The following is a 23,832-nucleotide window of genomic DNA, read 5'->3' on the forward strand; positions in this document are numbered from 1 at the left end:
ATACAATAGCTGTATTTGACAAATTCTTTCGGAATTTTCTCTGCCCTCAATGCTCTTCACCTTCGTACTTCATTTTGCCATTTATCGTTTTGTATTCGAGCGTGACGCGTCTGCCGTACACACACTTAAAGCCTGGTAATTGTGACGAGTTTTTCTTTTCAAATTATAATCCTATTTTGATTTCCAAAAGAAGTATCTGTATAGACATGTACTTTTAGAATATTAATTTAGAACAACTATAATTAACAGTAATGTAGTGTTCGTTCAACAAGCCAATCTGGGAAGAATACAGAGCATGTGTCCAAGCTTTGACCACAAGGATTTGGCAACACTCAGTTTTTCTCTCTTTTCTTGTTATCTATTACATGTATACTGGTCCATTTATAGCTTGCCATGTGGTATGGGTTTTAAATAGTGTCAAAGGCCGCAAGGGTGTCTATAAATGCCAGTGTCTACGTCATTGGTCTCTGGTGGATAGTTTTCTCGTTGGTAATCATACAACATCTTCTTATTTATATTGTTACAGAATTATATTCATCCGTATACTTAAATCAAAAAGATTCGCTACAAATTACCATAGTACTTTATCAAGAGGAACACGGCGGATGTTAATGTTGGAGCTGGAACGTCCGACCTTTCCGGAGCACATGTGTTATGCGTAGTGTTTTGTGGACTGCTTTTTGACCATCCGTATTTATCTGTTTGACTATACCATTGGCATGCTTTCTGTCTTTCTTTGATTTGATTGGTAATTATTGATGCTACAGTACATTATTTTCTTCCACTTTTTATATGTACCAACTGGATTTTGAATAGGCTAGAGGAAGTTGAAAGTTTAGTTTCTAAGTATATTCTTAATTCAACAACGGAAAATTTTCGAACAACATGTTTAAACTATGGCAATACCGAAACACTGCCAACATGTACTGGGCTGGTGATACTCTCTGGGACCACCATCAGTTGTATCGACCTAGTGACAGTAAATGAAAATAGCACTTTATAAATTTCGTATGTCTGATGCATTTGTATAGAGTATATCTTCCTCATGATCATCGATGCCCCTCATGGGGGGGGGGGGGGGTCCTAGTAATCACATAATCACCATTTTTTTGCCAATATAATCACATAATCATTAAATATTTGCTTATCTTTAGTAATCAAATAATCATAAACTAAAAATACAGTCCTAGGTAATCAAATAATCATGAAATATTTGGCTTAATAATCAAATAATCATTAAAAAAACGGCCAAGTAATCACATAATCAAAAACCCCATGAGGGCACTCATCATCCATGCTCAAAAGTTTAAAAACCATGGATGTAATACGGAATAAAAACTCAACACCATCCAGTTGTAGTCAAAATCTTAAAATCATTCCTTAAGACAACAATTGATTGATTCGACACACACATTAAGGATGGATTAGCATTGGATCGTAGGATTGTATAATTACCCAATTTGTGAGAGAAGAAGTAGGCTAGTTATAAAAATAAAAGAGATGTGGTATGATTGCAAAAATTAGACAACTATTAGGGAGCTACCATTTGATTTTTATGGAGGGGCTAGGATGAAAAATTTTGTCCTGGATTTTTTTTAGCTGTATACTCTGTCCTGCCTTTTTATTTTTCACTCTGTTCGGTCCTGCCTTTTTTTTTTTAGTTTATCCTGACTTTTTTTTACCTAAATTGTCGTCCTGACTTTTTTTTTTGTAAGTCTCTCATCCTGCCTTTTTTTTTACTCAAAACTCCTGTCCTGCCTATTTTTTTCAAATTTCATCCTAGCCACCCCCCCCCCCCCCCCCATAAAAATCAAATGGTAGCTCCCTTAACTATAGACCATATAACAAAGATGCTAACAACCAACACCAGTACAAACTAGCTAAGCAAGGATGCTACACAAATAACTGTTATCAGAAAATACCGACTACACAGTCATGTAGGTAACATTGTCTATTGCAGTTTTAACTAAGGAACACAATTATAACTGACCAATGACATTCAAAATATTTGTAGATGTGGTAATTGATGTATAAATATATACTTGTCTTTTGCTGATGAAAGCATGTGCATGTATTCTTCAAGATGTATTTGTTGAGAAGAAATAAGTTGAGGCTGTTCCAGTTCAAACTTTATTTTGTACTGTACTTAAAACATAAAACATTTGTCAAACCAAAAACGCCTAATGTCTTTTACTTTTATTATCATTATTTCAATGTAACACATATACATTTATATATTCTCCTAAACGCCAGATAAAACAGTTGTGTTATATCAGAGAAAATAACAACTCTAGCAAATCATTCATTTTATCTTTTTTCGTGATGACGTAACGACATTTACATGCATTTGACAAATGAACAGTTATGTCATTTGTTGTGCTAAGCGGCCCTGAGGCGCGCCATTCCAGGTATTCTTACTGGGTCAAAATCAGCATCGTGGGGCGGTTCTAGGATTTGAGATAGGGGCGTAAATTCATAAAACTGAATATATACTGCCGAGCGGGGCGAGGCTAAATGTTTCTTGAAACGATTTTATACTAAAAAGTCAATAAATTGTGAAAATCATGACACGTTTATTTTTTAATTTTTGGCGATTAAAATAGGAACAGGACGTACACCTCCTCTGTACACCTCTCTGGATTCGCCACTGGTATATGCAAGTTATAATAAGTAAAATAACAGCTGTTGATGTATATTTGCAGATTCATTTATTGTTGTTGCTGCTCAACATCCAGTGAAAAATACTTAATGCATGTTTAGGATGAGAACAAATTTGAAATCTATAATACTAAAATTACGAGTCCAATTTGTCAGCCGTCATCACGTAAAAACGACGAATCACAGAATTCAACTTTATTTATACTAATATAGTACAAAGGTGTAGATTAAAAATTACACCACTCAAGGCCCTTTTGTTTTCCACGTAATTAATATTGCCAATAATGAAGAAGTTCCGGGTCGAGTCCGCTACCGATACCAATAGTATATTCACCTGTTACCTATTACCTTATCTGTACGTTCCGCACCCCTTAAATAGTTGTTGCAAGGGTTCTTAACGCACAGATATCAATGTAATCTTTCTTAACGGCACACGATATTACGAAATAATTTATAAAATGAGGATGAGTGGCGTAGCTATTAAACCATTAAGTGTACTACGTTCCATATTTGAAAAGTTGTATGGCACTAGTTCTGATATAAAGGAATCAAACCACAGCATGCTGATCTTAACTCGACAATTGTTTAAGGCAAATCTAGTTTTTTAGAATCATATTCAAAACAGTGTAGCTGTGGCCATTGATTGACAACCTTAAATTATCCCATTGACTGGGGCAGATTAGGTGAACGTGTGTCTGTAACGACAACTGCTAACTACTTACTTATTATAGAATTTAAACTGTGGGGTCACCAAAGGTTCTTAACGCCTTTAATATAAAAATAGTTCGAAAAATTAATCAGGAATAACTTTATGTTTTGATTTATATTATTGATATAAATCAAAACATCGAGTTATTCCTGATTAGTTTTTCTAATTTCTTTATTTAGGTGTTGAGAACCTTTTGTAACCCACAGTTTAAGTACCTTTAACAAGTACATAGTGAGCAGCGGTTGTTACAGACAAACGTTCACATAATCTGCCCCAGTCAATGGGATAATTTAAGGTTGCCAATCAATGGCCACAGCTACACTGTTTTGAATATGATTCTTAAAGCCAGTATCATCTTAACCTCTTTACATATATTCCAGTGAAGCGTATTTCATGTATGTACAAACAATGATGCAGTTGAGAAGATATCGCTGTTGATAGACTATCAGTGCTGTACAGTAATGGATATGTTGCAAAAAATATAAAATTAAAACTTCAAATTTATATAGAAATACAGTCGTGCTCGATCTTTTCAAACTGATCAGACCAAAAAGACCGGTTATATACATGTACATATATCCGTTGCGTCTTTAATTCACACCTATAAGAGTTAACGCAGACATGCAGCTCAAGTTTAGCATTTCTGGTTCCATTTTAAGAATTTTGACATCATTTACTGACATAAAGGGATCATTTCTTACGATCAAGGTAAAGAATGAGAAAAATTAACATATTTGTAGTTATTGACCTTTTGATATGAACAAGTTGTTATTTCCGACTTACTAAATTAAGAAACATTATCCGACCACCGGAACAGATCTGGCTATTTTTAATTTACTATCTGTTAGAAATAGTTTTAATTTCGTATGTTTTTTATAAATAAACAGATAAAAGTCAATAAACCGTTTGATCTTAAACCTTATAAGGACATAATAATAACGTTTTTGATGCGCAAAAACATTATTGTCCATACAAGAGGCCCCTCATGGGGGGAGGGGGGGGGGTCCTAGTAATCACATAATCACCATTTTTTTGCCAATATAATCACATAATCATTAAATATTTGCTTATATTTAGTAATCAAATAATCATAAACTAAAAATACAGTCCTAGGTAATCAAATAATTATGAAATATTTGGCTTAATAATCAAATAATCATTAAAAAAACGGCCAAGTAATCACATAATCAAAAACCCCATGAGGGCCCTCATACAATGAAAACGAACAACTAACTAGAAGTAAATCGAAAACAAAATCAAAACTAATCTAATTAAAATAGATTCTTGCTTTTGTTGGAGTGAACAAAGTTACTATGACAGTCATGTAGAGATCAGATTGTTTTGAGGCAAACTTTTAAACAAGAGTGCACACGCTGAAATGTCTCGCCTTCTATACTAATCATTGATATTATGTTGATAGTCCTAAGTATAAAGCTTTATTACAACTGTCTCATAAACTTAACATTAACCAAGATAACTAAACAAACACCAATGAACCATGAAAATGAGGTCAAGGTCAGATGAACCATGCCAGGCAGACATGTACAGCTAAAAATGCTTCTATACAACATATATAGTTGACCTATTACTTATAGTTTAAGAAAAATAGACCAAAACACAAAAACTTAACACTGTGCAATGAACCGTGAAAATGAGGTCAGGGTCAAAAGAAACCTGCGCTACTGACATAAAGATCATAAAATATATCCATACACCAAATATAGTTGACCTATGGCATATAGTATTAGATAAAAAGACCAAAACTCAAAAACTTAACTTTGACCACTGAACCATGTAAATGAGGTCAAGGTCACATGACATCTGCCCGCTAGACATGTACACCTTACAATCATTCCATATAATAAATATAGTAGACCTATTGCATATAGTATGAATAAAACAGACCAAAACACAAAAAAAAACTAACTATAACAACTGAACCATGAAAATGAGGTCAAGGTCACATGACATCTGCCCGCTAGACATGTACACCTAACAATCATTCCATATAATAAATATAGTAGACCTATTGCATATAGTATGAAAAAACCAGACCAAAACACAAAAATTTAACTATAACCAGTGAACCATGAAAATGAGGTCAAGGTCAGATGACACCTGCCAGTTGGACATGTACACCTTACAGTCCTTCCATACACCAAATATACTAGCCCTATTGCTTATAGTATCCGAGATATGGACTTGACCACCAAAACTTAACCTTGTTCACTGATCCATAAAATGAGGTCGAGGTCAAGTGAAAACTGTCTGACAGACATGAGTACCTTGCAAGGTAGGCACATATCAAATATAGTTATCCTATTACTTATAATAAGAGAGAATTCAACATTACAAAAAATTTGAACTTTTTTTTCAAGTGGTCACTGAACCATGAAAATGAGGTCAAGGACATTGGACATGTGACTGACGGAAACTTCGTAACATGAGGCATCTATATACAAAGTATGAAGCATCCAGGTCTTCCACCTTCTAAAATATAAAGCTTTTAAGAAGTTAGCTAACACCGCCGCCGCCGCCGCCGCCGCCGCCGGATCATTATCTCTATGTCGAGCTTTCTGCAACAAAAGTTGCAGGCTCGACAAAAATTAAGGAGATGTGGAGACAACCGTGAGGGGCCTGATGGGGTGTTCTCATCACGATTCACGAGTTGATTTTTTTGTCAATCACGGATCACGAAAATTTTAAAATATAAAAAAAATCTGTAGAAAAACGGATCACGATAGCGAAAATGCGCCGATCGAAAAGAACGAAATAACCCATCAGGCCCCTCAACCGTATCAACCGAAGTTCAAATGAAGACGAATAAATCAATCATAGGTTACCATACGGCCTTCAACAATAACAATAACACAAATCGTGTAAATAAAAGGCATCAAACTGAAGGATGAGTAAACTAAAAAGCTTTTAAACGGAATGATTAAAAACAAAACAGTTTACGGAAGAAAAACAAATATAAGTATGACCAACTTTGAAATAAGGGACCATGACAAGACAAGTAACATTTGGAGTGATAGTGTAACCTTATTAAATCGAATTCTGCATAAACCGAAAACCTGTCTTAACCGAACATGTTCTTAATCACCGTCATATCAAATTGTATGCGTTGTGAACCTGATAGAACCGAACATCAGCCAAAACTTAAGTCCCGATAATGTTCGGTTTAAAAAGGTTTCACTGTACTTGTAATAGTTTATAATAGCATCTTTATGTCATATAAACTTATTTGTGACAAACTGAATAAAAACATATATATAAAGCTATATAAGGGTACGGGTGATTCCCCTAATTTCGCCTCTGATGACGGATATGAACCAACGACAACCACTGGCACATTCAGAATGTTTTGTATTCGCTTAAAATTAATATGTCATTTAATATGCAACAATATATGTAACCTAAAGGGCTCGCACACCGAATCAACTGTGAAAGTATTCCAGATACGTAAAATAAAAATAGAACTGACCCCGTTCAAAGACGAATTTATAATACACTATCTGCACTGGATAAGGATAATAGACAGCTTGATGATTATCTCGTATTGATTTTAAAGTGGAAATTACAGGAACAAGAAATGACGTAATAAAACAGATGGCTGTTTATAGCAGCTGTTTTGTTATTTATGAATGGAAGGATATGTTATGTAACTTCAATCGAAGGAGACAACAAACTAACGGCACAAAACTAAAATGAAAACTTTTTTTTTAATTGCATTCAGAATTTATTTTGATAATGAACGAAAAGCTCAATTCAATAGAAAAACTAGAAAACTCTCGCAAAGATCAGTAATATAAAAATATGATTTATTATTGCCAATTAGACAACTGTTCACCAGAGTCCAAGTGATGTAGAAGGCTAGCAACTATAGGGCAACGTTCGACCTTCAACAATATGCAAAACCCATAACGCATAGCAAGTTATAACAATTCAAACGTGAAAACTAACCACGACATAAATCTGTCATGTTTACAATTAACAAATACAGTGAAACCTGTTTAAACCGAACCTCTTCGGGACTTATGATTTTGTTCGGTTTTGGCTGATGTTCGGTTTTACCAGGCTCACAACATATACAATTTGATATGACGGTGCTTACGAACATGTTTGGTTTAGACATTTTTTTGGTTTATGCAGGATTCAGTTTGGTCAGGTTTCACTGTACATGTATCTAGACCACATGTCAAGATCTATATCGTCCCAAAATAGCACGTGTTATGAAAGTGGGAAAAAACAACAAAATAAAAACAACTTTTAAAACAGTTTGAATCATTAATATATTTGTTGATTATGCATGATGAATTAGATACTTTAAAATAATTTAAAAAAAATGGACTATTTAGTGCGAAATAAGAAACAACCACATTGTCACGTTTATGTCGAAAATCAGGTATCTTCTAATTGTTTGCTTCAGTTATAGTTCAGTTTAATATTGTTGTCTTTTTGAGAAGTGATTGTTCTAATTTGGCGCTTTTTATAGCTTTGAATGACAAAATAGGCATAGTTCTTATTCCAAAACATCATGGAACTTATGTCATTTTACCATGGTAGGCGTTAAATGTCAAAAGATATTCAAACTCATAAGTCGGAAATAAACTGACAATGTCATGACAAAAAAAGAAAAACAAACAAATAACAACAAACACTAGCACACAACACAACAAACAGCAGCACACAACACAACAAACAGCAGCACACAACACAACAACCAGTAGCACACAACACAACAAACAGTAGCACACAACACACAGTAGCACACATCACAACAAACAGTAGCACAAAACACAACACACAGTAGCACACAACACAACAAACAGTAGCACACAACACAACAAACAGTAGCACACATCACAACACACAGTAGCACAAAACACAACACACGGTAGCACACAACACAACAAACAGTAGCACACAACACAACACACAGTAGCACACAACACAACAACCAGTAGCACACAACAAAACAACACAACACACAGTAGCACACAACACACAGTAGCACACAACACAACAACCAGTAGCACACAACACAACAACCAGTAGCACACAACACAACACACAGTAGCACACAACACAACAAACAGTAGCACACAACACAACAAACAAACTAAAGACTAAACAACACGAACTCCACAACCGGGGTGATCTCGTGTGATCCGAAAGGCTGAGCAGATTCTGCTCAACATATAATAAAGGTATGCAATAAATCCGCAAAGTGGAAAGGGATTAATATAAATTGCAAAACTTGTTTCCCAATCCACTATAAATACATTTGTTTAAACTAATAAATTTATCAATATCTTAACACCGATCGTTTATGTGAATATATCTAGAATAACATGAAAGAATTATTAAAGATTTATGAACTTTTTTTGTTCGAATGATCAATCGGACATTTAAGAAGTTTTCGAAAGGCGACCATTTTGATTTGATGAAGCGGAAGCGTTCTGAAAAAAACCAGCTTGTAGATTCATTGTTTCTAAAATCTTATTTAACTTTCTAATAAATTTTCTTGGAAAAACATCCAATGAGAATCGCTATCGTCAATAAAAATAACAGTGACGTTGCAAGTTTAATTATTGTGATTTCAATCACGTGTGCCCCATGTTTTATCGGAATAAGATTTTTTTTTTTTTTAAACTAAAACGAAAAAAACAATGTGCTTGTTTCTGACTTTGCACTGAATGGTCTATGTTTTATATTAAAATCTCTAATTAATCATGTTCAAATGTATATTCAAACAAATAATTTATGGTTCGTGCTATTTTAAAGAATTTTTTTCAAAACTTTTATCACGTGAAAGTTAGGACGACATCGAGATTGACATGTAGTATAGATATTTGTTAATTGTTACATACCACAATGTCGTCCTCTACATGTCCTTTCTGAAATGATTGTTTTAAAAAAAAATATTATTGTCCTTTTCTCGTTTACGTCACACCACCTAGTATGCACGTGATTTTTGTCAAAAGGCCCATGTCGCTGCCTTTGTGGTCTATTGGAGCGAGCTCGGTTGTGGTCTGGATGTTGGACTTTTCAGTGGCGTATTCAAAGGGTAGGGAGGAAGCAGTTAGTAGAGAGAGTACACAACCTCTGATTGGAAAATGTATTATTCCTTACCTAACAATTGTCCACAAAATGTGCCCCATGGTATAACTACATTGTTATTGAACTACGCCCACCTCTAATAAATGATGGATTCGCCACTAGTTCAGTGAAATGTGTTGACAAACTAAAGAAATAAAAAAAAGTGTACTTGCTTCTTCACTAAGTTCTTATCAGTTATACGAGCAAGAGCAATTCTGTTTCGCTTTAATCGTTATAGTAAGTTTGGTTATTGCGATATATCTCTCTTCTGACTGTAACTTTGTGATGAAGCACGTTAAACGATCCGATTCAGCCATTTGGTTTTGCACGATGGAAAGTACATTTAAATATCATTAATATGATTTCGGCATGTAATGATATTTACCGTTAACGTTAAGATGCCATCAGTTTATTAATCAATAAGCCCAAGGTCGATGAAAATTATTATTCAATTACATAAATTAACTTATTGCTGTACAATGGAACATATGGGAATGCAACTCGAGTATAAATCTGAATTTCGTATCGTGAGGTTATTGCCGATGATTTCAACAAAAGCTATATATGGTACAAAATACGAATCACCGCAAAACTATCCAAGCGATATGAGTGAATACAAATGTGTTTGCACAATTGGTGGCCTTGGTCTGATTTCTGCTCTTTAGACGGGTTGTTGTTTTCATTCTCTGTTTTATTAATTCACTGATTGACGCGTTGTTTTACGCCAATTTCAGCACCAATGGCTGTTTAATAGCTATCAATTTAGGAAGCCAAAGAGAAAAACTGGTCTTCGGCAGAAACATAGTCAATTATAGTGTGTTAATATCGGAGCTGAACGTACCCTGCCATGAGCGCAGTTATACACCCAATAACTGCTTTGATCATTTGAACACCGTGATCCATTTTGAAGTTATAAAGTTATAATCAAGGTTTGTACAATGAGTAGCACGACTGATGCCACCAAAAGACTAGTGCACACTTCCCTCGCACAAGTGCATTATTCCAATGCGATCAATTACATTGAATTTAACTAAAAATAGAAGTTTTTTAATGGTAGGAAGGGCCTTCGAGTCAATAAAATATATAAGATTTAACATAGACAAGAACCTTCGAATCAATATAATACATAAGATTTAACATAATCAGATTTGTCCGTTTTTTATCTACCCTGTCAGACGTTGTAACATACAAACAAAGACCAGAACAAGCCAAAAGATTTCCATTAGATAACATCATTCAAAACCTGTATAATGAAGAAAAAACTCACAAAATCAATACACAAAAAACTGATTCCTGTCAATAGAGAAATAAAATGTGTAATGAAAAACTGCAATTATGTCGTAAGATTAGAAAATTTGGCTGATAAATAGTTAAATTGGCTGAGTAGAGAATCTCAAAAGACTGATTGAAATCGATTTTTACAAGCAATCAACACGGTAAACAGACGTAATTGCTATTCAAGGTTTTTTAACTAACAGCCCGGATACAATTCACGGTTTGTTTTATATTTAGAATGTTTTGGTCGTTGTTGCGTTTGTAGATCAGAAAATTGAATGATTGTTAATTATATAGCCGGTAGTCAGATACAGTTTCTTATTAAGTTCGTAAAATTGCTGTATCAGCTGTATTATATATTTGACAAATGAATATTAATTATTTGAAGCGAGGCTAACCGAAGCTGTTTGCTACATGTTTGTATATGATACAATTTCATACAAATTAGCCTATAAATTTCATTATTATTTATTTATTTATTTATTTATTAATGAAATGCACATTTATACCCCTGGGGGTTGAAGGCATATAGAAACAATACAATACAATATACACAATAGAAAAATTAACATATTAAACATCATATATAAAGTGGTAAAACAGTAATATTTATGCAGGCGTTGATTAACTGATTGATTTTATTGTCGCTTATTTTAAGTCCAGTGTCAAGTATATCATGCAACCTTCCAAGTATTTGTTGGGAATCACTGAGTGATTTCCTATCATTTAACACGATTGTTTACGGAAAAAGATATATATTTTACAATCGATATGTTCGGTTATTTATGCAATTTAGTGACCAAAATCCCCAAAAACATAACTTAACCTAAAATTGACACCAACAGTCAGAGAATAGCAGAGTGGTGACGTAATTGACCGAAATGGCAAATATAGCGCCGAGCATAGCGATGCCAATTTTTGTATGACGATTAAAAGACCAATGACCATTCAAACACAACCTAACATACTAACCCCTAGATCAATAATAGTTGAAGTGATTATATACAGTGAAACCTGGCCAAACCGAATCCTGCATAAATCGAAAAACTATATAAACCAAACATGTTCGTAAGCACCGTCATATGAAATTATGTGCGTTGCGGACCTGATAAAACCGAACATTGGCCAAAACCGAACAAAAGCTGAAGTCCCGAAGAGGTTCAGTTTAAACAGGTTTCACTGTATATCAAGGAAGATCGTATCATCTATGTTGCATGTCAACTCTTACTGATCCTCTTAGCTTGGCGTGTTACCACAAAGTAAGGCAAACAATTGCTGTACTGGACTTTGACCTTTAATTAATTGATTGCAAACAATTGCTGTAGTGGACTTTGACCTTGAATAAATTGATTATAAATGACCGTATGTTAAAGTCCAGTCAGTCATAGTATAATCAAATCGTAAGAATGCAAAGTCAGCATAATAAAAGAGATAGTAAAGGATTAATATTTTAGTGATTGTTACATATATGTCTTTCAAAATAAAAATAATGCCATTTCTACTTTGATTAATGTGTTTTAAAGCTCGATAAGAATTTTTAATCTGGCCGTCTGTAAGGTTATATGGCGGATCAAAATGACACGTTATGTTTTTAAGGTTATAATGATGGGTCAAAATGACACGTTCTGTCTGTAAGGTTATAATGACGAATCAAAATGACACGTTCTGTCTGTAAGGTTATAATGACGGGTCAAAATGACACGTTCTGTCAGTAAGGTTAAAACGATGGATCAAAATGACACATTCTGTCTGTAAGGTTATGATGACGAATCAAAATGACACGTTCTGTCAGTAAGGTTATAACGATGGATCAAAATGACACATTCTGTCTGTAAGGTTATAATGACGAATCAAAATGACACGTTCTGTCTGTAAGGTTATAATGACGGGTCAAAATGACACGTTCTGTCAGTAAGGTTATAACGATGGATCAAAATGACACGTTCTGTCTGTAAGGTTATAATGACGAATCAAAATGACACGTTCTGTCTGTAAGGTTATGTCAGTAAGGTTATAACGATGGATCAAAATGACACGTTCTGTCAGTAAGGTTATAACGATGGATCAAAATGACACATTCTGTCTGTAAGGTTATAATGACGAATCAAAATGACACGTTCTGTCTGTAAGGTTATAATGACGGGTCAAAATGACACGTTCTGTCAGTAAGGTTATAATGAAGGATCAAAATGACACATTCTGTCTGTAAGGTTATAACGATGGATCAAAATGACACGTTCTGTCTGTAAGGTTATAACGATGAGTTAAAACGACACATAATTCGTATTTTTATATAATGACGGATCATTATGAATAACACGCTCGGTCTGTGAGGTTACGATAATGGATCAAGATGGTTTTCATGACGGACCAAAATGACATGTCCTGTAACGTTATAAGACGGATCAACTTGAAATGTAAAAATTACCTTTTTAATATATAGTTTTTGACCAAAAGATGTGTAAAGTATCAATTGTTATTATTGAAACACAAGTTGAGCAGGATCTGCTTACCCTTCCGGAGACCTGAGATCACCCCAAGTTTTTGTTGGGGTTCGTGTTGCTTAGTCTTTAGTTTTCTATGTTGTGTCTTCTGTATTATTCTTTGTCTGTTAGTCTTGTTATTTTTAGCCATGGCGTTGTCAATTTATTTTCTATCTATGAGTTTGAATCTCCCTCTGGTATCTTTTGTCCCTCCTTTAGTAACTCAAATGCCAATAGGTTATAATCAACTTTAGAATTTTGAGCGTGCGAGTAAAAGAAATACAGAAGAAATTGGCCCTACTTTGGATATGCGCATACAAGCAAGCAATGAATTAAGCACAATGCAGACAATAGACGTATTTACCCTGTATGCAAATTTGTCCGCCATTACATATAATCACACAGGTTCCCGTAAACTTTGACATCATAATTCATAACATTTGACGTCATAACTAAAAAGTTATTGTTGCTTGACGTCAAAGGGTTATTCGGAGGTGATATAAGGTCATTCGGAGGCAGAATACATCTTAATACCAAAAGTGTAAATACGTTTATTCTATGCGGTATTTGCTTTGCTCATTGTTGAAGGCCGTACGGTGACCTATTATAGTTGTTAATATCTGTGTGATTTTGTTCTCTAGTGAAGAGTTGTTTCATTGACAATCATCACATTGGTTTTTTTTATGTAGTATATTTTATGAAACCTATAAAATCAGGATGCATTTTTAATCGATGTCACTAAACTGGAGTATTGCGATGCAAACGAATTCTACATACAAGGTTTAGAGATTATAAATGGTAATCCACAAATGTCCTCTACCGATCGATAAACGCGTTTCCAGTAACAAGTTTAAGGAAATATTTCATTATTGTCACTATACTTGAGCATTGCCATGCAAACGAATTCTACAGGTTTAGAGATTATAAATAGTACTGTAAGCTACAAATGTCCTCTACCAATCAATGAAAGTAACACGTTTAAGGAAAATTTTCATTATTGTAAGGAAAATTAATAAACAGGGAAGGATTGTCAACGTGTGAACAACTTTCATCTAAGTTTGACCTACTTCTCAAAACATGAATCAGCAAAGATGTCATCAGCCTCGTTTCAAGAACTGCTAACCAAGCAAATTTAGAATACGTCAGAGAAAATTAGATCAATGCAAATTATCTTCCGATCGATAATCAGATTCCCATTGATGGAATTGGATTGCATAAGAGCTGAATGGTCATTTCATTCATAAATCAATATATGCCTTTCCATTGAGAAAACGAACGGTCATTTGTAACGCGTTTTCATAGTTTTCATTTTCATTAAAGATAACCAAAAATAAAGAATTGAATAGAAAAGAAAGGTTAGAGTTATCTTATTGTTTTCATTACACAAAATCGCTACAGGCTTAGCAAAAAGAAAAGAAAAGATAAAGAACAGTGCTTCCATTGTGTATGTTTATGAGGACAGAAATCTACCTACACAAAGGAACACAATTTAAAGACATCAATGAGTCACTCGTGTTAAAAAAAACCGGACTGTACTAGTCTATGTCAAAGAAACAGTCATCCAACGGTACAAAAATACACAAATTTGACTCAACAAGTGATATATACGACAGATACATGTTGTTATATACATCTACTTATACATATAAATATTCAAATTCAAATATTTTATTGGACAAAGCACATATGATACAATGCGTATTCCAAGATACAAACACATTAAACATGACAATTTATGCAAATACAACATAAAGAAACATTTCAAGTACTAATTATATATATAATATCACAGTATTACACAGTATTATACTTATGGTAGACCAACTGACATTAGATTTTTATTACGAAGTTCAAAAGCTTGACTTAAATAATTACATATTTGTCTGGTGTCAACCAGATTTACTGGGTTAAGTAAATAAATCGTTGATTTAATATCATCATCATTATTAAGGTTATTAAAAATATCAAACTTCTCTCGAAGGTCTTTATATAGAGGACAATATAAAAGAAAATGAACTTCATCTTCCACTTTATCTTTACAAAGTTTGCAGTATCTTTCACTTGCTAAAATTTTTGGTATATAATCAAAAGGACTGTTTCATGAGTGATTAAGGAAAACATATATTTTTGAAGATGACATCACGATAGGAAGTTACACCGGATGTACAACAAGTAGCTGACACCCATTAATTGTTCACCACAACATTTGAATTCACGTGACATGACCGCAATATTTTATTGTTGTGATATTCAGTAAATTTTAACTGTTTCTCAGCTAACTTATGATTGATTTATTGTTGTGGTTAGAGGAATCAAAGCAGGGGCGAGTCTAGTATGCTGATGAGATTTTCTATGTTAAGTTCTTGATTTTCTTTGCAGTGCTTTGTAGATGTATTTGTCCATCAGTTCTTCATTTTTTTCCTAATTTTGTCGTTATCTCTTTGACGCCAGAATTGTATGTGTCCATTTGATATCTTCATCCATCCCCCTTTTGGCTAGTCCGAGATTACTCTGACAGTCCAACGGCTGTTTTGCTAGACAAGCTGGGGTCCCACGGTCCAACGACTGTTTTGCCAGACAAGCTGTGGTCCCGAGCTAGTCCGAGATTACTCTGACGGTCCAACGGCTGTTTTGCCAGACAAGCTGGGGTCCCATGGTCCAACGACTGTTTTGCCAGACAAGCTGTGGTACCACGGACCACAGCTTGTCTGGCAAAACAGTCGTTGGACCGTACCACAGCTTGTCTAGCAAAACAGTCGTTGGACCGTGGGACCCCAGCTTGTCTGGCAAAACAGCCGTTGGACGTCAGAGTAATCTCGGACTACCTTTTGGCATTAAAGCTACCAAAGATCTAAACTCAAGCAGTGAATCGGCCATTGCTGGTGTACAATATATTTTACTGGATCCCTGTGACACTTGTTGGTCGAGAGAATAACGCATTGGGTATCAGTTCCCAATAATTATTCAATATAAAACTAAAAATACGAAGACGCGGCATGAATGCAAATACGACCACTGTCTTCTTTTTATGTTTTGCAAGATATAGACGTACGTCTTATTCCAAGGTTAATATACAATAAAACTAAATTACGTATGAATACAAAAATTGCCCAACATCAAGTGTATAAAAACAAGCAGTTTATTTTGTTGATCGTGAAAAGATGAACTTTCGTCTATTAAATTATTTAGGATTATTGATCTTGATGACGACAATATATAAAAATCTTATTATCTATTAAAAAAAATAGCTTAGTCAGCAATATTATTCATCACTCTAGACTTCGAAGGTTAAATGTTCATGTATATATACATTCTAAAGACGTAAAATGTAAAATCACTGGAAGTAAATAGTCTACAATGATCATGGTCAAAGTCATGTCATATATTGTATATATTTTCGTTTGCCATAGCATATATATGCTTCTTGCAAATAAAGTATTCATTCATTCAAAGCGAGAGCACGTGTCAGTGTTTAAAATTAAATCAGGCAGTCAAACATTCTATAAAGAATCCAGTCCTTAGCAAGGAAGAAGTCAAAATGATGTTGAGAAAAACTGTATTATCGGAGAGGAATATTTCTAATTTTATAAAGTTTTATATTCTCTAACTTCAGTTTTTGTGCTATAAAATATTTCAGTAGTGAATAGAAAGCACTGCAGCAAAACATACTATTGCAACAAAAAGGAAATAAGTCGTTCAAACATGACCAAAAATAATTTTACTTACAATTTGACTGAAACGAGAATTTAAGTGCTGAACATTTTTGTAACATTATATATATTGTGCGTTCAGTATTTATAAGCTCTGATTATAACTTTGCCTAATAATAAACCAGAACAAGGCAGACATATCACCTCTTTATTCTTTGTTTAAAGTTCAATGTAACTTTATAATTTTTGTCACAATTTACTTTGTTTCCGTTCCCACGTCTCGTATTTCCACCTGCGACTTGTCTTACTTCATCTGTAATTTGAAAACTCTGAAAAACCTATAACGTATATCATGCAATGTCGTGTACATTTTGCTCTACTTCTCTGCAAATCAATAGAAACATAATGGAAGTACACCACTAATTCATGGCCCCATTGCTTTCTTTGTTTAATTCACCAGCAGGCACAGCTCTTTTGTTTTAAGTTCAAATAAAGTGGCAATCATTGCAATTTCAAAGCTACACGTTAAGGTGTCATGTACTGAAAAAATCAACTTACCTTTAATACCATATAAGAACGAACTGGTTCCCGGAACTTCGGATGTAGCAAAAACAGGTACTTCAGATCTGACAAACAGGCAAAATGTACCCTCTTTTTAAAATTTGGTGCATTTTTTTGAATATTCAAAATTATAAGTCAAAACATGTTCTTAAATGATCACCAGTCATTCAGCTTTCATTTGATCCCAAAAATACATAAATATTCTACAGATTTTGAAAGTTACACACATGCGGAGGAACTATTTTGTGTTAAATATGTACTACTTTCTCGTATGTGCTTTCTGGTCGGGCTGAATTAGTGGTGTTACTCATTATACACAAGGTTTCTGTGAAAAGAAAAAGGATCCAAGGACGATGCATAAGAAACAAATACAATAGTGTGACCAACAATGAACATAGATGAACTCAAACTAATGGAGCAACCGTTTAACTTTGTTTTAGGAAAAGTATATACCCTCTTTTTGAAGTTAATTGGTCGTTCCCTAACATTACTCCGCAACCATTACGATTCAGCTATTCTAAAACTTTTACCCGTGAAATACACAAACAAACAAAAATGTTAGGCCACACCAATTTAATTTCTTGTTCTACGGATTTTTGGACTCCAAAATTTGGGGCGAGCGAGCGATTTGAAAATTTTAATAAAAAAATATTTAATTTGCAAATTTTTGAGGCGAAGCTTGAAAAGTAAAGGCGAGCGATTATAATTTTTTTTTGTAAACATAAAATAGTAGGTTTTGACAATATTAAAGCTTGATTTATCACTTGTACTTTGACATTTCTTTAATTTCTGAAGTATTTTTTCCCTGTTCACCAAGAAATAATTAAATCTGGGTTATGTATGTGTGACTGACAATGTGATAATTCTCCTTCCAAGTCATAATCAGTTTGGAGACAACCCCTTAATGTTATAAATATCCCTTTTACATGTTTTATGAGGGATCAATATAATTTATAATATATTTGTTTGTACAAAAGGCTCATATTTTTTCAAAGAACTATATATCTATCTGGTATTAAATGGTCAAAACATGTCCAAGAATTTTGTAATATTCCTGGACTTTAACCATGTTAACACATTTACTTTAACAGTTTAATATTATTCAAAATAAGTGGACCCCTTTTTTAGAAAAAGTTGTTTAAAATATGATGTAACTCTCCTCTTTTTGAGTACAAAATTCTAAGTTTTCAAAGGTTTTGTATAGAAGAACTATACAAATCCTTGGTATTTCTATTTTCTTTTCTACATCAGTAAAATGACCCCTTGTGAGGGAGGGTTGTTCTCAACCTGATAGTAACAAACACAGGTCAAAGTACGGCCTTTTACACAGGGCTTTGATACAGACCAAACAGCAGGCTATAAAGGACCCCAAAATTATTAGCGTACACAATTCGAAGAGGAAAACCAACGATCTAATTTATATATCATGTATTATCCAAACGGGAAAATACCAATGAACAACATCAACAAACGATAACTGCTGAACGACAGGCCCCTCAATCAATCAGGACAGGTGCATAAACATGCAGCAGCTATGGATAGTTTTGTTTCGCCAGCATACAATATAATTGCAGTTGAAGGCAAATCCTTCAGAAGTTCTTTGTACTTTATTCTAAAAACGAACATTTTTTAATAGGGAATATAAGTAAGGGGGAAAGTAACCGATTTTTTGTTCTTTTTATAATATTTACAAAAAAAAAACGGTGCGGGAAATGGGCATGATTACATTTCCGGATGCGGGAAGCGGGAATATAAAAAAAATAAAAAAATTCTGTTTTGAAAAAAATAGATGCGGGCGGGTCCGTCGAACAAGGAATCAAATTGGTGTGGCCTTACATGCAGACGACGTTTCGTTACATCATTTTGCACACGTTGAATTACGTTACTTGTATGTTTAAAAAACACTGGACTTCAGCATTTGATTTTGATTTTTGAATTTCTGTTTGCTCAATTGCTATATATATACATGCCTGCATTGCCTTTTCATTTCGAATTTGATTAGCAAAAAAACACTAAACCAATTGTTCTTAAAAGTACGAAGAGCAGGGAAAATTCCAAATCTGATTTTAACAGTGTTTTCATGTATTCAAATCTAGTGATGGCACAGTTGGTGTTTTTATAAGCATCGCTATGTCAGTTTTGATGCCATTGGTCTTGCTATGTCATTTAAACGATAAAAAAGGTTTATCTAGCCATGATTACTAGTATCGTGTTCTCTCATATGTATTCAACTTTTAAATTCTTTTTGTTTCATGCCTAATTTTATTTTTGTAAATGAAATCAACCTTAAACTGATTTATTGTTTAACAACATACAATGAAAAAAAGTTTAATTGCTGAATAGGCAAATTCGCTTGTACAAAGGCTAGAGAAAAATTATAATTTATTGGTATGTAAGTTCATAAATCAGCCAGATACGATCAGTCGTGTACCATGTCAATAGAAATACAGTATAGGTCTCGTGAAGCCTATCACTAGGTAGGCGGAAAGTTTATGATGATAGGCTGTCGAAGAGACTCGCTTTGCTAGCAAGACGGTGACACATTTAATTATCCTCCTGTTGTATCGGTCTCACCCGCAGACGATCACTCGTGTACCATGTCAATAGTTTTACAGTATAGGTCCCGTGAAGCCTTTCACTCAGCAAGCGGAAAGTTTATGATTATAGGCTGTCAAAAAGACTCGCTTTGCTAGCAAGACGGTGACACATTTAATTATCCTCCTGTTGTATCGGTCTCACCCGCAGACGATCACTTGTGTACCATGTCATTAGTAATACAGTATAGGTCTCGTGAAGCCTTTAAATCAGCAAGCGGAAAGTTTATAAGATCGGCTGTCGAAGAGTCGCTTTGCTAGCTAGGCGAATGCACGCTATCCCCCGTTAACATTTGTCTCACCATCTGAAGATCAGTCCTGTACCATGTTCATATTTATCTTATCACATTTTTAAGTGTTTGTAATCAAGACATGTGTACATTTTATGTGCTTACTAAGAAATATGTTAAGATATCAAACATTATTCCGAACACTTAATATTTAATACAAGTAGATTTAAGAAGATGCAGTATGAGTTTTAATGAGACAACTCTTTAACCAAGTTACAATTTGTAAAAGTAAACCATTATAGGTCAAAGTACGGTCTTCAACATGGAGCCTTGGCTCACACTGAACAGCAAGCTATAAAGGGCCCCAAAAGTGTTTATTTTCTTTTCACTTTTTTACAGTGCAGTATGTGTTAGACTTACACCACGCCTGAACTGTATGTTAAATGTCAATATACATATCATTAACAGCGTGTCAGAAGAACAAAGGTGATTGTGTGTACCTAAGCAGACCAGCTCAACCATTTAACGGGAATAAGTCTATATTGTTTTGTCCAAGTGAACTTTTAAACCTATAAACAGCTTACTATTGGTATTGTTATTGTGTATTTCAAGTTGATGTATTATTTTACAATAATGATAAATAATGATAATGATGTTACTAATACTATAATAATAATAATGATGGTGATAATTCTGTGGTGAAACCTGGTTGAACCGAAAACTGCAGAAACCAAAATAAAATTGAGAAAGGAAATGGGGAATGTGTCAAAGCAACAACAACCCGACCATAGAGCAGACAACAGACAAACACGTTATTAAGCACCGTCGTATCACATTGTCGGTATATATGTACTTATATACATATTACAAAAATCAGATACAAAAGCAAGCTCATTAGAGACTGATTGCGTGATAACACAATCATTTTGCATAAAAGTACGATGCCTATAGACGCAAAAAAGAAAATTTTACGCGTTTAGTGTACCCATCAGCTAACAGTACATTCAATGCTTACAACACGCGTTTACACAAGCTTTAAACATGCCAAACGCCCCTTTTGCATGTGTTCACGTGTGTCTCATGTGTCTCATACCGAAATTACATGTGTACATCATTTACATACAACATGTACTTTGTCATGTTACTCTTGTTTGTTCTATCTTCTACTATTTTTTTTATATGTGAATAATTACATTTCTTCGTTAATTTGATTGGTTGACAACAATTGCGAGACACATCAAAAAAAAAGTCTGTCTATGAAGAAATAACCTAAAAAATGTCGTGCACATGACCTGAACAACCTGCGTAGAGTTTTATTTAAATGTGTGCATCACATATTTGAGGTTATTTCGAATAGACAAAAACAAATATAAGTCATTCCTTAAAAATTAATTGTTAATTCCATGTTTAAGGAGTAAATCACGAAAAAGCGTTGATGACGAGTCACGGTCACGTGACGAACACTAAGTAAATGAGCAGACAGAAACACTTTTTCAGCCATTCATGAAGATGTGTTACATCCAAAATTAAATTATTTACGTTTAAAATACAACATCTTTGACAGCACGTGTTATCCGTGACAATGTTAATATAATGCAAAAAGGCTGTTTTAACTCTTAATGAGGTTCGCTACACAGTTTAAAAAAACAAGCTTTTCATAACAATTAATAACTGAATGCTTCTTTTTGTAACTTCATTGGGGTGAAAAAGCGTTGACCGATTTACATTTTGTATGAAGCGCTTCCGCGCTTCATTTTAAAAATGTGCGCACTGTCAACGCTATTACAACCAATGGTGGGAAAGTGTTCTCTCTTGATTTTTCATAGCTTTATCATTGACAAGTTTAATTTTAAGTTCTCAAAAAGTATTAAGAAATAACAAAGATGTTACAATGTATAAGACTTTTACAGGTGGCTTATAATAATACATGTAAAAGATTTATAAAAAGAAAAATGGGGGCCAGTGCTGTGGTTAATGTTCGTTTAGGTATTCAAATGGATAAAACCAGAGGAATCCGAAGATCGGCCAAAAATTCCAGAAAACGAAAAGCTAACATCCTTAGTGGAGTATTATTATTATTATTTATTCCATAGTTGTAGCATAAAATGTAATTATGAGAATCTGACGTTTCATTTTACATTTTACTGGTAGTAAAACCGTTGCACATTGTATAAGTACTGTATAAAATGAATTTCGATAAACGTCTATATGATAACCGTCGTTTGCATACATTTTTTGGACCAAGTGTGCTGTCCTTGTGACAAAGACTATGCGCGCAGACGCGGCATTAAAACTAATTTAATAAACTAATGATACATAGAACATGTTCCCATGTTCCCATGTTCTCATGTTCCAGAAATGGGACATACATGTTCTTTAAATATCGACGAGGCAGAAAATGGCAATAGTTATGATATACGATACAGACATTTAAATAATCATTATGTATAATTGCTAAATCTGGGACAAGAGGTTTAAGGTCGAAATTATGTAATATTTATGAATATGAATTATAAATAATGTACGATAATGAATACTTTTAATCTCATAATTATCCGATTATAATAAATACCAGACGGGAATTCACCTGTGTTCTCCATTAAAAATTAACCCGAATAATGTCAGTCGTTATATTCCGCCGATCTCCGTCTAATCTCCGATTGCTACATTAACATATATAGGCTGTATATGCCACTAGAGGGCGCAGAATTATTCGAGTTAATTAAAAATTGGCGATTACTAAAATGAAAACCATCTACAGAAAATGTCTTTCAGAATTGACCCCCTTGAAACTGTACACCCGGTACTATATTCAACAAGATTTTATTTTCAGATTTTTAAATGTGAAAGGCACTCAAATATGTAAGTTAACTATCATGTTTACCACCCGTTTAAAAGTACAACTTCAAAAGAAAGAATAAAGGGATTTATCCTGTAATATGGTGTTCTACTATACAGATACAACCCTACAGATATCGCTATGCTGTATCTGTATACTATACAGATATCGCTTTAAAGCTCCGCCCACTGCCGGACTGAGTATTGTATGAACCTGCGTGACCTCAGAATGTGTATTGCAGTCGCATTCCAATGACGTATTAATTGCGAATTAACGATTACTTTAATACGTTCTGGGTTTTTTTTCAAACATTTCTTTAGAGCAATAAGAATCACAACAATTTTCTGACAACATACACACATGAACAGCAGTCTTTTCTACGATGACAACTATCGATTTCAAAACTTGAATGTGTGTGATTGTGTAACAAAAACAACCATGTCAATTTCAGCATGCATGTTTAGTGAATGTCGAGTCTGAAGCGTAGGACAACACGTACACTCCTGTTTCAAATTGGACAATGTTTTTTTTAATTTGTTTTTACTGTTGAAATTAGTTGTTGTGTTAAAATAGATAATTATTCACCTTGAGCGATGTATTATTGTTGACCATTAGAGATTCTTTTTTTTGCGAACCCGTCTTCAGCTGAATGTGTGATTACTGAGTCTGTATCGTATTACTACACGGTCCTCAAGGGATTTCAAATCGAAAATAAATGCAAAACATGCGTT

Source organism: Mytilus edulis, chromosome 14 (genome assembly GCF_963676685.1).
Source record: "Mytilus edulis chromosome 14, xbMytEdul2.2, whole genome shotgun sequence".
NCBI classification, from domain to species: domain Eukaryota; kingdom Metazoa; phylum Mollusca; class Bivalvia; order Mytilida; family Mytilidae; genus Mytilus; species Mytilus edulis.